The sequence below is a fragment of the Cavia porcellus genome, unplaced genomic scaffold, assembly GCF_034190915.1.
Source record: "Cavia porcellus strain 051 isolate PalLab524CR breed Dunkin Hartley unplaced genomic scaffold, mCavPor4.1 scaffold_15, whole genome shotgun sequence".
Taxonomy (NCBI): Eukaryota; Metazoa; Chordata; class Mammalia; order Rodentia; family Caviidae; genus Cavia; species Cavia porcellus.
The window spans coordinates 7,323,662-7,338,620 of record NW_026947498.1 but is presented as its reverse complement, the minus strand read 5'-3'; the positions used below and the strand labels follow the sequence as shown (position 1 = coordinate 7,338,620).

Sequence of the window (14,959 nt, the reverse complement as noted above, 5' to 3'; positions counted from 1 at the left end):
GTTGACCCGCATCTGGAAACTGTATTGCTGTCCACTTAGCTCTGACAGTCCCGGGAGTTCCTGGTGTTGCTCAAATTACTCCCATCCTGCAGACTGACATTATCTCAGAGTGGCACATCTGCAGCAATATTTGGGGAAGAAAGTGGAGAGTTAATTATCCTAGGACAGCTTGTCTTCGCCAGTGAGTGCGAAGGGGTCACGAGTTATGAGATGCTGGAACTTAAGTTTTACAAAGATCTGATATCTAACCCATTGGTACATACAGAACAAAAGGAAAGCACCGATCGGGGTTTGGGCCACAGTATTTCCCGGTAATTTCTTTGAAGCTAAACAGTTCTTAAAATTGGGGCAGGCTCATTTTATGACAGATCATCACCAGGTCGGGGAGAGGTCACCAGAAACCCAAATTCTTTATGGCCCAGATAGGTGGGTGGGGGGAGGCAATAAGGCGCGCTACAGAACAGGAAAACGGCGAGTATCTATCTTGTGGGAAGAGTAACTAAGGTTAGGTAAAAAGGTTAAACTCATGGGCAAATCTCCCTGCATATAAACACACTACTTCAAACAATGTGTAAATTAGTGGGCCTTCTTGTCTTCTTTAGTTCTTTAGCGAAGACTAGAGGCGCCTACCCGTGATTAACAGCCCTTGTTAGCTTGTTTTAGCACCACTCTTCTTGTTTGTAGAGGGCCGCTCCGTGATTAACATTTCAATTAAGTGAAATTCTTGCAATTCTTTACAGGGGAGAGTATTGCTCAACATATCAATTGGGTCACTTAACATATCAGTTAAGAAAAGAAAACATTTAGTAAGCCGCGGTACAGGTTTGCTATAATACACAAAATGATGAAGCTACTTTCTTAGAGTACAACACTTTCTATCTTGAGTAAAGAATGGGTCAAGATCAGCACAAGCAGCAGCAAAGTTTTATTTAAGGTAAGTGAAGAAACAGGCTCTGCAGAGTGAGTTTGGCCCGGGTAAACATAAGAAAAGAAGCACATATGAGGGCAGCCACCATGCAAGAGAACAGAATGGCTAAAATGCAGTGGGAACATCCTTTTTGTGTCACCCGCTCCTCAGGCTAGGTCAGGTCCAAGCCATTACTATGAGAACCTGTGTAGGTAGCCGTGTGACAGCCCCATTGCTGCCTCCCTGCCTCCCTCTCTCCTATGGGCACAATGCATCTGCCTACATTAACCATAATTCTCTCCTGCTTATGTCACATACCCGGATGTGACGATGACCCTGTTGTATTCATCCCCACAGCCTCTTCCTGTCCCACCAGCCCACCCTTTCCCTATAAAAGATGTGATCACTTCCGGAATAAACGGGGGCTTGATCGGATTCTCTCTCAACTTGCTTCCATCTCTCTTTGTCTGCGCTATGTCTTTAATCCCCGTTCCCCCTCCAGGTACACCCCACGGATTGATTCATGGGCCAGATCAAGTGGCGCCCAGCGTGTGGGCTCCTGGCACGGGGGAGTCAACGAGGGAGCTGTTTGAGAAAGCCGGCTTAAAGTAAAAGCGAATTGAACCAGAGACCGCGGCAAGAACTGAGCAAACTAAATCGAAGACTAAAGCTAAAAGCAAAAGGACATTAAATCAAGTACCGAGGCCTGTGCAGATGACTACCCGACGTGCTCGCCCGAGTCACAGTGAGTGAACAGCGACCCCATTCCCTTTCCCGCACATGGGTCAAGCATTGAGTGAACACGAAGTGTTCATAGGAGGCCTTATAAGGCGTGAAAGACAAGAGGGGTAAGGGTTAGAACAAAAGAATTATTGCAGTATTTTCAATTTATCCATAAGGTTTGCCCTAGAGAGTTCTATAGATACCAAGAGGTGGAATAGAGTAAGAGATGCTTTAAAAGATTATTATAGGGTGTTTGGTCCGGAAAGGGTTTCAGTGACCACCTTTACATATTGGAATTTAATCTCTGAACTGCTTGCCCAGCGGCATGCAGATCCTCAGATTGAGGAGACGGTCGCACAAGGCCCTCTGAGCTGCACAGCCTTAAAGTGCTCCTAAGACGGCGCCTGCCTCCGGCAAGCCTTGTGGCACTCTTAAAATGGCGCTTGCCTCACTTCCGTCACATCAGTGTGGGTCCCTCCCCGAAATGGCGTTTCCAGTGACAGAAACAAACGTACCTCCCCAAGATGGCGCTGCACAGCCGCAAGACGGCACGGGCGCTGTGCCACTAGCTCCACAGGTCATTAGGACCCATATGCCATTCACAGTGGCAGCTTTAAAAGAATTAAAGATAGCGATTGCCCAATATGGCCTTACAACTGCTTTCACTCTTGCTGTTTTAAATTCTCTGGTTGATGGCTGGCTCACACTTACAGATTGGCAAAGATTGGCCCGAGTGACTTTATCGGGTGGGGATAATCTTTTGTAAAAATTGGAATATACAAAAATTGCAAAGAGACCACCAGGCACAATACATAGGCTGGCAATAGGTGGGACCTTAATATGTTAATAGTGGAAGATGCCTATGCATGCAGAAAGGCTCAAAAAGAGTTTAATCCAACACTTTTCGCTCAAATTCAAACAGCAGCTACTCAAGCATGGAGAAAGCTGCCTGCAAAAGATAATATGAGCTCCTCTCTCACTAGCATTAAGCAAGGCCCAAATAAACCCTTTTCAGAGTTTGTTGATTGTTTGATTGCTGCTGCTAGCGGAGTCTTTAGCCGTGCTGATACAGGCACTGATTTTGTTGAACAGCTGGCTTTTAAAGGCGCTGGCACCGTCTGCCGGCCACTATCAGACCTCGTAAAAACAGAACAGGCCTAACAGGATATATACACCTTTGCTGTGACTGCTGCCTTGCAGGGGTTTGCAGTTGGACAGTTCTTATCTCAAAAGCATGAACAGGACTATTTTGCCTGTGGAGAGAGTAGTCATTTTACAAAAAAGACTCCAGAGGTGGAGATTCCAATGTCAATTACTTTGACTCATTTAACTGATCGGAGTGATATTGGTCTAGTCTCTTAAGTTTAATTTCAGCATATGTAAGGATGGGGACAGCTGCTGAGAAAAAATGAGAGACACTATGGTAGTTATTATTGTCTTCCCCAAAGTCAGATCTTAAAGACCTGAGGAGCTTTCATCATCCTGTAATGATTTGATTAGTTCTATAATATGCAGTGTGTATTTAATGTGCATAAAGATGGGGACAACTGTTTGGAGGAAACTAGAGACAATTAGATAAACAATGAAGATCTCCAGTGGACTTGCTTTAAAATCTGTATTTCTTTAAATCTTTTTTTAAACTGTTTTGTTCTGTTTTGATACGTTTGGTCTTGCCCTCTTTGAGATAAAAAACAAATGTGTAGGACTGATAACCATATTACTAAATTTTTGTTGGATCATTGAACAGAACTGTTGGCAGTGTCACTATTTGAATGTCACTTTACATGATTTAGTTTTGTGACCTGGGTGACTATTTCTGAGATGACAGTATGTAACTTGTTAACTAGTGATTTCTTTCCATTTATTTTTCTGTAATTCTGTATTAAGATCACTAGAAAACAAGCCAGACAGATAGTAAAAAATTGCCTTTCTTGTACAGTGCACCTCCTAGTTCCACACATTGGGGTTAATCCTAGAGGACTTAGCTCAATGCATTATGGCAAATGGATGTCACCCACATTCCTGAGTTTGGCAATCTTAAATATGTTCAGGTAACTATGAATGCCTTTGGTGGTTTCGTTTGTGCCTCTCCCCAGACTGGCAAAGCTACCAAGCATGTTATTAGCCATATGTTAACTACCTTATCAGTTCTGAGATGCCCACAACAATTAAAGACTGATAATGGTCCAGGCTATGCTAGTTCTGCCTTTGCTCGTTTCTGTCAACATCTTAATATTGATCATATAAAAGGTATAGCTTATAACCTTCAAGGTCTAGGCATAGTTAAAAGGGCGCATCTCTCCCTAAAACTCACTGTTAATAAAATAAAAAAGGGGGAATGGTACCCCACAAGGGGACACCTAAAAATATTCTATCTCATGCCTTATTCGTCCTTAATTTTTTAAATTTGGATGCTTCTGGACAGTCAGCAGCCATGCGTTTTTGGCATACTGAAACACAAAAGCAATTTGCTTCTGCACTATGGAGAGACTCCCTGACTAATTCATAGCATGGCCCTGATCCCATTCTCATATGGGGATGAGGTTCAGTATGTGTTTACTCTCAACAAGACAGAGAGCCTACCTGAACACCTTGTAAAACAAGTAGACAGTTCTTCAAAGAGCCCATGCAACGCCCAGGAATAATGTCATTTCCTGAGGCACAATCCCCTGTGTTCTCTTACAGGTGACACAACTCCCCAGAGCCCTAGGCTGCCTACTCAGCCTTCTCCTTGAGCTGTACCACACCCATGGTGGATTTAGACCCCCGCCAAACAGACTACAACTGCTGACAGCCATGCACACAACCCCCTGTGACTGCGGAGGAGGCTTTTCTTGGTCTGGAGGAACATAAACCAGCCAAATAGATTGCGTCCGGTGTTATGCGAGGCAAGCTCCAAGAAATAAAAGAATGACTTCAACATCGACAACAACAAACAGCTGCCAACCCCTTTTCCTCGATGTGTGTGGCGGGGTGGGGGGAGGTTTTCCCTTACCTAGCGCCCCTTTTGGATCCCCTAGCTGCCCTGTTGCTTCTCCTTTCTGTGAGTCCTTGTATTTTTCAGAGGATTATGATGCTCATTAATAACCAGATAGATGCGTTTATGGCAAAACGCATTCAGGTTCACTATCATCAGTTGGAGATGGCAGATCAACAAACCTACTGGGAAGGAATTCCCATAAATGGCCCATATGATGATGTGGCCTAACTGTCCTGGGGCAATGGACAGGCAGTCAGAGACGGGCAACTAGGACATGCATGTTAACTCCATCAGCCACCTAAGACAGGCACAGGACCAACTGCTGTCCCACAAGCCCATGACGGGTAAGGCCTGGTTGGGTTCATGTAATGAGGTCCTTGACCTAAGACAGACGCTGTCCTCACAGGGCCTGCCATACTCCTGATTAAATAAAATAGAAAGGGAGGAGATGTAGGGAGCCGCGCGACAGCCCCATTGCTGCCTCCCTGCCTCTCTCTCTCCTATGGGCATAATGCGTTTGCCTACATTAACCACAATCCTCTCCTGCTTACGTCACATACCCGGATGTGACGATGACCCTGTTGTAGTCATCCCCATAGCCTCTTCCTGTCCCACCAGCCCGCCCTTTCCCTATAAAAGATATAATCACTTCCAGAATAAACGGGGGCTTGATCAGATTCTCTTGACTTGCTTCCATCTCTCTTTGTCTCCCCTATGTCTTTATTTAATCCCCATTCCCCCTCCAGGTACACCCCACGGATTGATCTGCAGGCCGGATCAAACCTGCTTGAGCTCTTGTGAGAAGTTCACATGCAGGGCTTTAGGAACTGTTCTGGGCACGCATCCTGGGATTTTACAATTAACAGGTCACACCTTGGGGAGTCTCACCCAGGTGCTGTCTCTGTAGGAATCTCAGCAGCCACATCAAGCAGAGTGAGTGCCTGCCCTGGAACTGCCAGGCCACATCCCAGGACTCACCACAGCTTGCACAGGACACTTTGTATAGGACCTCATACTCAGAACCAGCCCCTGGAGCAAGCAGGTCTCAAGCCACACTGTGAAAGCAGCAGCACTGGGCTTTAATAGGCCAGTTACCTTCAAACTGAAGAAACGTTTGTGCCAATATCGTTTGGAGAATTTTTTATGCCCCTACCTTGTACGCCGAGTAACTGCTTTAAAGATAACGAATACTCAGTGAATTAACTATCTGTTATTCTTCTCTTACTTTGTTGTGAAGTTTCATTTCCTTTTTTTCCGTTAATTTTTTTTAAAATGTGAGGACAAACCAGGCAGTAGCACATGCCTGTAATCCCAGCACTTGGGAGGCTGAGGCAGGAGGGTCATTGCAAGTTTGAGAGCAGCCTGAGCTACAAAGTGAACACAAGGCCAGCCTGAACTGCATAGCAAGACCCTGTCTCAAAAAGACAAAAATAAAGTGAAAGAAAGAAAAGAAACTCAAGGACCCGTTTGTGCTCCCAAGTAGGGAAAGATTGAATCCACAAGTGCAAAAGTAGTGATATCTAAGTCTGTACCCTTCAGAACTTCTGCACAAAGGAAAATAAAAACACCACAGCCACACTCAGTGAGGCAGAGAGAAGAGATAAAAATAGTAGAAAGGAGATGCAGAAACTCATAATTTTAAAAATAAATTTTTAAGAGAAGTACAGTTTAAGGGCACAAAGTTATCCAAAGGTACACTGCTTTCTCCACCCCTCCCAGGAAACTCCCTCCAAATTTCCAAGAGTCTTAAAAGACAAAATAGGCTGCACACTGGGGCCCCATCTCCCTCTGTAAACTGGGCCTGGCTTTTCTTCTAGTAAAAAAGATTCGTAAATTCCACAGATCCCCTCCCTCCTGGCTCAGGTAAACACGCCTTCCTGAGGTCTCACGTCTGCATTCTGCTTACTAAATCTCCCTGTGCTTCTTTTTTTAAAAAAATTTTTTTATTTAAAGAGAAAAAAAAACAAAACAGTAAAAGGATACAAGTAATACAGAATTTCAAAAAAAAATAAAAAGAAATCACTAGTTAACAGATTACATATTATCATCTTAGAAATAGTTGTTCAAGTTACAAAATTAAAGCATACAAGGTGGACATTCAAACAGTGAGACTGCAAACAGTTTTGTTCAATGACCCAACAAAAACTTAGTAATATGGTCATCTATCTTACACACTTAAATATACATGCAGTTATATCCTTTAGAGCACTTTCTTTTCCTCTCTTTTTTACAATAACAATTACACATTTTGGGTTTTAATACTCCCCCAGTTCTTATTACTTTTTTTGAAGAGAATAAAATCAAATGTGACAAAACAAAAGAGTCAGTCAAAACAAAAGGATGGACATAGTATATGATGTGAAAACAAAATACCAGGTGATCAACAATGGTTACCATAATGCCTCTTACTATCTTAAAAAGAGTTGCCTATATCATCAGGTATAATAAAACTGAACAAAACAGTACAGGACAAGACCAATAAAACCTAAACATTGGAGACCTTACAGGACTTCAGAAGAAGATAATAGTCAAACCAGAATGGGCATCATAGTGAATCTTATTGCCTTCAAAGTAGTTGCCTATACCCTCAAACTTGATACTATCAAACAAAATAGAATAGAGTAAAATCAGTCAATACAAGATGGTGAGAGCAATACAGGGTTCAAATCAGGTTAATAGGAAAACAAAAATATATATAGTATATATTATATACTATAATATATCCTGCTATTTTTAAATTTATTTTTCCCTTAATTAAAAAAATAATGAAAAAATAATTTTAAAAAAAGAGGAAATTGAGATAAAAGAGGACATAACAACAAAACAACACAGGTCAGAACAGAACAATTTAAGCAACATAGTGTTTCACCACCAGATAACCTGACATAATAGTAGTTACCATAGTATCTCTTTCCTTGAAATATTTGAGTATAACTTAGTATACAATAGCATCAAACATATCAAGACAGTGTGAAACCATTCAAGAGACTGAAAGTATTATAGGGTATTACCAGCTAAAAGAAAACGAACAACGGTTTCTATATTATTTCTTTGCCTATAAAAAAATTTTGTTTATACTATCACAAATAATAAAATCCAATAGGATACAACATGATAAAACCAATGTAGACAGAAGAACGACAGCTTGATGGGACTTCAAAACAAAATGATATTAAATCAGCACTAGCTATTATGCTGTCTCGTTTTCTTCAAAATAGCTGTTCATACTATCACAGACAATAAAATCAACCCAGAATAAAACCATTCCAATTGAGTGAAAACATTATAAGGCTTCAAAGCAATGTAATGGGGAATCATGATTACCACATACTTTTAGGTATTCTTATCATTTTTTACACTAGGGAAACTATTCGGTATGTATACATGTGAGTTTGATTTATTTCACCTTTGAGTATGGTCTCAAGCTGAGCCCATTTATTCATAAATATCCCAATGTGATAATTCTTTATAGCTAAGTAGTACTCCATTGTATAAAAATACAACTTTTTTATCCATTCCTCAGTTGATTGACACTTACTTACGTTGTTTCCAAGATTTGGCTATTACAAATTGTGCTGCTATAAACATAGGTGCACATGTATCACTGTGGTATGATGCTTTCAGTTCTTCTGGTAATATGCCTAGAAGTGGAATAGCTGGAATAAATGGGACTTCCACTCCCAGCCTTCTGAGAAATCTCCAGACTGACCTCCACAAAGGTTGTACCAGTCTACACTCCAATCAACAGTGCAGGAGAGTTCCTTTTTCCCCACAGCCTCTCCAGCATTTGTTGTTGGTGGTTTTCTTGATCCTGGCCATTTTTTCAGGAGTGAGATGAAATCTCAGTGTGGTTTTAATTTGCATTTCTCTAATGACTAATGATGATGAACATTTTTCATGAATTTATTTGCCATTTGTATTTCTTCATCTGAGAATTGTGTATTCATCTCAGATGCCCATTTTTGGATTCGATCTTTGAATTTTGGGGGTCTCATTTTTTTAATTCTTTATATGTTTTAGACAGAAGTCTTTTTTCTGAGGTACAGTTCACTAAGATTTTTTCCCAGTTTGTGGGTTTTCTTTTCACTATGCTGGAGATTTCTTTTGACGTGCAGAAACTTTTTTAACAAGATGTGATCACAGTTATTGATTCTGGGAAGTAGTTCCCATGCGGTTTGTTTCCTGTTCAGGAATTCTCTACCTACTCCTATGTCTTCAAGGTTTTACCCAATTTGTCTTCCAATAGATTTAGTGTTTCTGTTTTAATATTCAGATCTTTGATCCATTTAGATTTTAATTTAGTACATGGTGATAGATATAGGTCTAGTTTTAGTTTTCAGCATATGGATAGCCAGTTTTTCCAAAACCATTTATTAAAGAGACTGTCATTCTTCAAGTGAACATGTTTGGCCCCTTTATCAAAGATAAGGTGGTTGAGTGTGTTTGTAGTTGTGGTTGTATCTTCAAATCTATTCCATTGATCTTTGGCTCTGTTTTGGTTCCAGTACCATGTTGATTTTACTACAATTGCTTTGTAGTATAACTTCAAGTCAGGGATTGTGATGCCTCCTGCCTGGCCTTGGTTGCTTAGAACTGTCTTTGCTATTCTGGGTCTCTTCTCACTCCAGATGAATTTTGGGAGTGATTTCTCGAGATCTATGAGGTATGTTGATGGTATTTTTAATGGGATTGCATTGAATCTGTATAACAGTTTTGAGAAAATGGCCATTTTCACAATATTTATTCTTCCTATCCATAGGCAAGGGATGTCTTTCCATTTTCTGAGATCATCTTAAATTTCTTTTTTCAGTGTATTGTAATTTTGCCTGTATAAGTCTTTCACTTCTTTCGTGAGAGTAATTCCTAAATATTTCATTTTTTTGGTTGCTAGTGTGAAGGATATGGCTTCTCTTATTTCTTTCTCTGTGCTTTTATTGTTAATGTATAGGAATGCTATTTTTTGAGTATTGATTTTGTATCCAGCTACATTGCTGAATTTATTATTATATTTAAAAGTCTTTCAATGGAGTGTTGGGGGTCTTCTATGTAAAGTATCATGTCATCTGCAAATAATGATAATTTAATTTCTTCTTTTTCTATCTTTACGCCTTTTATTCCTCTCTCTTGTCTAATTGCTCTGGCTAGTATCTCCAGTGCTATATTAAATAGGAGCAGTGATAAGCGACACCTTTTGTGCCTGATTTTGAAGTAAAGGCTTTTAATTTTTGGCCATTTAGTATGATACTGGCTGTTGGTTTGTCATAGATTCCCTTTATTATATTGAGGTAAAGACCATCTATTCCAATTTTCTGTAAAGTTCTTATCAAAAATGAATGTTGGATCTTATCAAAAGCTTTTTCTGCATCTACAGAAATGATCATGTGATTCTTACTTTTGGCTTTATTGATGTGGTGGATTACATTTATTGATTTATATATGTTGAACCATCCCTGCATGCCTGGGATGAATCCCACTTGGTCATGGTGTATAATCCTCTTGATGATTTGCTGCATCCTATTTGCCAATATTTTATTGAGGATTTTTGCCTCTGTGTTCACTAAGGAGATTGGCCTGTAGTTCTATTTTTTAGTTGGGTCTTTTTCAGGTTTTGGTACTAGAGTAATATTTGCTTAAAGGAATGACTTGGGAAGGATTGCTTCCCTTTCAGTTTCACTGAAAAGTTTGAGGAGTGTCAGCATTAGGTCTTCTTTGTATTTCTTGTAGAATTCTGCAGTGAATCCGTCTGGGCCTGGGCTCTTCTTTGTAGGTAAGGACTTAATTACATTTTCAATTTCATTAATAGAAATTAGGTTATTCAGCAGTTTTATATCTTCTTGATCTAGCTTTGGTACTTCATATGTTTCTAGGAATCTGTCTATTTCTTCTGTGTTATCAAACCTTTGAGAGTAGAGGTTTTCAAAATAGGTGTTGATGATCTTCTGTATTTCTATAGAGTCTGTAGTGATTTCACCTTTTTCTTTCCTTCTTGCATGAATTTGAGCTTTTTCTTTCCTTTTTAAAGTTAAGTTGGCTAGGGGCTTATCAATTTTATTTATTCTTTCAATCTTTCAAAGAACCAACTCTTTGATTTATTGATTCTTTGTATTGTTTTCTTAGTCTTCTATTGCATTGATTTCTGCTCTGACTTTTATAACTTCGTCTCTTCTTTTGGCTTTGGGCTTTACTTGCTCTTCTTTTTCTAGATGTTTGAGGTGTAACATTAGGTTATTTATTTGTATTCATTCTGTTTTCCTCATGCGGGAACTCAGTGCAATAAATTTTCCTCTGAGGACAGCTTTCATTGCATCCCACAGATTCCAGTAAGCTCTATTTGTGTTTTCATTTGCTTGTAGGTATTGTTTAATTTCTTCTTTAATTTCCTCTGTGACCCACTGATTACTCAACAGTGTGTTATTCAGTTTCCATGTATTTGTGGGATTTTTGCAGTATCTTTTATCATTAATTTCTAATTTCATAGTGCTATGATCTAATAACATGCAAGAGATAATTTCAACTCTTTTGCATTTATTTAAATATGTTCTGTGAGTTAATATATGATCTATTTTAGAGAATAACCCATGTATGGCTGAGAAGAATGTGTATTCTATTGTTGTTGGATGGAACACTCTGTAAATGTCTATCAAGTTCATTTGTTCACAGGTGTGATTCAGTTCTGTTATTTCTTTGCTGATTTTCTGTCTGGTTGATCTGTCCCTTGGTGTCAGTGGTGTGTTAAGATCTCCTGCTAAAATTGTGTTACTGCTAATTTGGTTTTTCATTTCTGTTAATACGTGTTTTATATAACTGGGTGCTCTGGAATTTGGTGCATATATATTTAAGATAGTTATCTCTTCCTCTTGAAGTTTTCCCCTAACCAGTATGTAGTGACCTTCTTTATCTCTTAGGATCATTATTGGCTTGAAGTTCACATTGTCTGCAAACAGAATAGCTACCCCTGCTTTTTGGAGGGTTCCTGTTGCATGAAGTATTGTTTTCCATCCTTTGACTTTCAGTCTGTGAATATCCTTTTGGGTTAAATGGGTTTCTTGTAGACAGCATATGGTTGGATTTGTTTCTTGATCCATTCTGCCCGTCTGTTTCTTTTAATTGGTGCATTGAGACCATTTACATTAATGGTAATAACTGTTATATGTTGGTTTATTGTTGACACGTTAGCTTTCTGCTGTTGCATCTTTATCTTTCTGTTCTGTTTAATTGTCGGCTTTGTTTAGTGGTTTTTTTCCTAAGTGTATCTAGTATTCTTTGCAGTGCTGGCTTGGTGATCACGAAGTTCTTTAGCTGTTCTTTGTCATGGAAGTATCTTATTTCTCCATCGATTTTGAAGGACAGTTTTTCAGAGTACATCAGTCTAGGTTGGAAATCATTTTCCTTTAGGATGTGAAATACTTCACTCCATGCTCTTCTTGACTTTATTGTTTGTTCTGAGAAGTCTGCTGTGATTCTGATAGGTTTTCCTTTATAGGTAATCTGTCTTTTCTCTCTGACAGCTTTTAATATTCTATTCTTTTGTTGGATTTGTGGGATGGTGATTATTATATGTCTAGGTGTAGTTTTATTTTGGTTATGGCTATTTTCCCTGTGCCTCTTACTGTGATGTCCTGAAATGCTTTTCTGTGGAAGAACAGACTCCTCAGGTGGCGTGATCTGAAGTCCCCACCACCTCTTAGGGGGACCTTCTGGGGCTCCATCTGGGACTGAGAACACATACCCAGGAGCTAAACTGTCGCAAGTATGCACAGCATGGTAGATAAGGGCTCATTTCTTCTCTGCTCAGAGCATGCCTGTGAAACAGCAAGCAGCTACTCAGGAAGGGGAGAAATCAGGATGGGAACAGGAGAACACATGAAGGAACTAACACAGACCAGGCGTTAGGTTTTCAAGCTGGCACAAAAACCAAAATAATAAATGTTGGCTACTTTCAATGTTGGAAAAACTGGACAGTGAAGTCATAGGAGCCAGGCATCCATGAGTATGGTTGTACTGTCTGGTAGGGTTTAGTCCTATGATTAATATGTGCAAATTGCAGCTGATTAAATTCTTAATCTTGTTTAAGGAGATTTTCCTAGTGACATTAGTGATCTTGACAGTGGAGAAGTAGAACTTACCCTCTGGAACCCACAAGACAAGCCCAGTACATACACTGTAGGAACACTGTATGGTTTTTCAGAATCATAAGAAAAACCTGTAAGTGCTTGTGGAAGGACTGCCACAGTGTTTTAAGTGAAAATGAAAAGGTCAGAGCAGATTGCACGCTGTATATAATAGCATGTGATATTTATAATATGGTACCGTACTAGAATACACCCTTCTCACCACTCTACATACAGCTTCTTCATGTATAAGAGACACATGTGTTTGAAGCCTGGAAGAGTGCTATGGTTTAGATGTAGGAGTCCCCCCAGAATCTCATGTATTCAGAGATGAGGTTTTCAAAAGGTGATTGGATCATTTAGTGATGTACTCAATGGTGGATTAACCCACTGATAAATTCATAACCAAACATGCTCTGTCTCTCTCTGTCTCTGTCTCTCTGTCTCTCTGTCTCTGTCTCTGTCTCTCTGTCTCTCTCTGTCTCTCTCTCTCTCTCTCTCTCTCTCTCTCTCTCTCTCTCTCCTTCTTGAACCAAGGAAAGTTTCCATGGTTCAAGAAGCTTTCCTCCACCACGGTCTCCCACTGTGCCTTTTTACCTTGGAGCCAGCAACCACAGACTGCACCCTGGGAAACCAGGAGCCAGAGTAAACCTCTCCCCTTTGATACTGCTAGTGTTAGGTGTTTCATCCCAGTGATAGGACTATTGCTAACTAGGACTAGTGCTAACACTTCTTCTGTCTCAAAAAAACTGTGTGAACAGCTTTTAATGTTAATAAAATATAATAATTAGACATTATTAAATGATGACTTCTAAGAACTGAGAAAATGATCAGAGGACAAAGGGATTTTTCTTATTATTTAATAAATGTTTTACCACAAGCATATTATATTAGCAACTCTTTGAAAGGGTGATGCTGACATTGGAGGGATTGGGAGATCTTCCCTGGCCCCCCAGGGAGCATTTGGTTCTTTTGTTCCAATAAGTCCCTGTGCATCGATGCCCCCAACACACTTCATAATCACTCTTGCAGAGTCTGAGTTTTTATTTTATTTTATTTCATTGGCACTGGAATTCAAAGTCACGACTTCCTGCTTGTCATGCAGGTGCTGTGCTGCTGAGCTAAATTCCCAGGAATTTAAGAAAGTTCCTGACCACTAGATAGTCACTGTACAGGGATATGATGGTTGAGTCCTTTGAGAGTGTGATGTGCCCTGTAGCTTTTACTGCTGTTTTACCAAAAGAAAGACAGACAGGGACACAGACAGACACAGGGAGAGGAGCCAACCAGAAAGACAGAGGCAGTGAGACAAGAAAAAGACACAGAGAGATACACAGACAGAAAGACAGAGACAGACAGAGAGTGCCAGGCATAAAGAAACAGACAGGCAGGAGAGCTAAGAAAAGCGGAGAAGGGAGAGAACAAGCCATGCTGGAATGTGGGGGGCCAACCACCAAAGCAACAAGCCAGCCTTCCTGGTTCAGGGGCACCAGGGAGAGAGCAAGTCAGTGTCTCCTGTGAGCTACCAGAGTGTGGGCTGGGAATCCAGCATCCTGTGTCCCCTCCCTCATCCGCCCCACCTGCCCCCCCCCCCCCGGTAGCAACTGGAAGGTATGGAGACAGCCAGAGTTGATAGCAACCAAGGCACATAAAGCAACTAAGTGCTTATATTGTGGGGCTGGTTATGCTGACAGGGGTCTGAGCATTTCAGGAGGACGACCGTATGCAATACAGCAAATGTGGGGATTTCCTTCTACCTTGTCTTTGAAGGCCAATATTATTCTCACTGTGTTGCTTTGTTCTGATTAATTGTTTAGCTCTATTCAAATTGTTTTGATTAGTTTTATTGTGTTCTGTTTTTGGTTTTATTTTGCTATAGCTGATTGAATGGACAACTATTGTGAAGAAAATGATATATACTATGGTACCTATTACTGTTATTCTGGTAACCTGCCCTGAAGTTCTGTACCAGTGTCACTGTGATGTCTTGATTGGCTTTGTTCTGTCTTGTTTTGTTGTATTTTACTACCTTCAAAATAAAATTTAAAAAAAAGAAAAGCAGACAGACAGACAGACACAATTCCACCGTAGATTTGAAGGGCTGGGGGCCAGCACTGGGACCGCTGGAGGCATTAGGAGCTTACTAACCCTTAGCGTGGTTGGTTCTTTTTCCAAGTCTGCAGCTCAGGACAATTTTCTAGGGCAGGTCAGGGCCTCCCTGAATCACTTAGGTTGGCC

The 14,959-nt window shown here is 40.3% G+C and overlaps 1 long non-coding RNA gene across 1 annotated transcript; it reads left to right on the top strand.

Moving 5' to 3' along the window:
• The first annotated feature begins 1,290 nt into the window (after nucleotides 1-1,290).
• LOC134470433 (uncharacterized) lies at nucleotides 1,291-5,287 on the top strand. The gene is made up of 2 exons (XR_010039313.1): nucleotides 1,291-1,652; nucleotides 4,316-5,287. It is a non-coding gene; the product is annotated as an uncharacterized LOC134470433 (long non-coding RNA).
• Nucleotides 5,288-14,959: the final 9,672 nt, after the last annotated feature.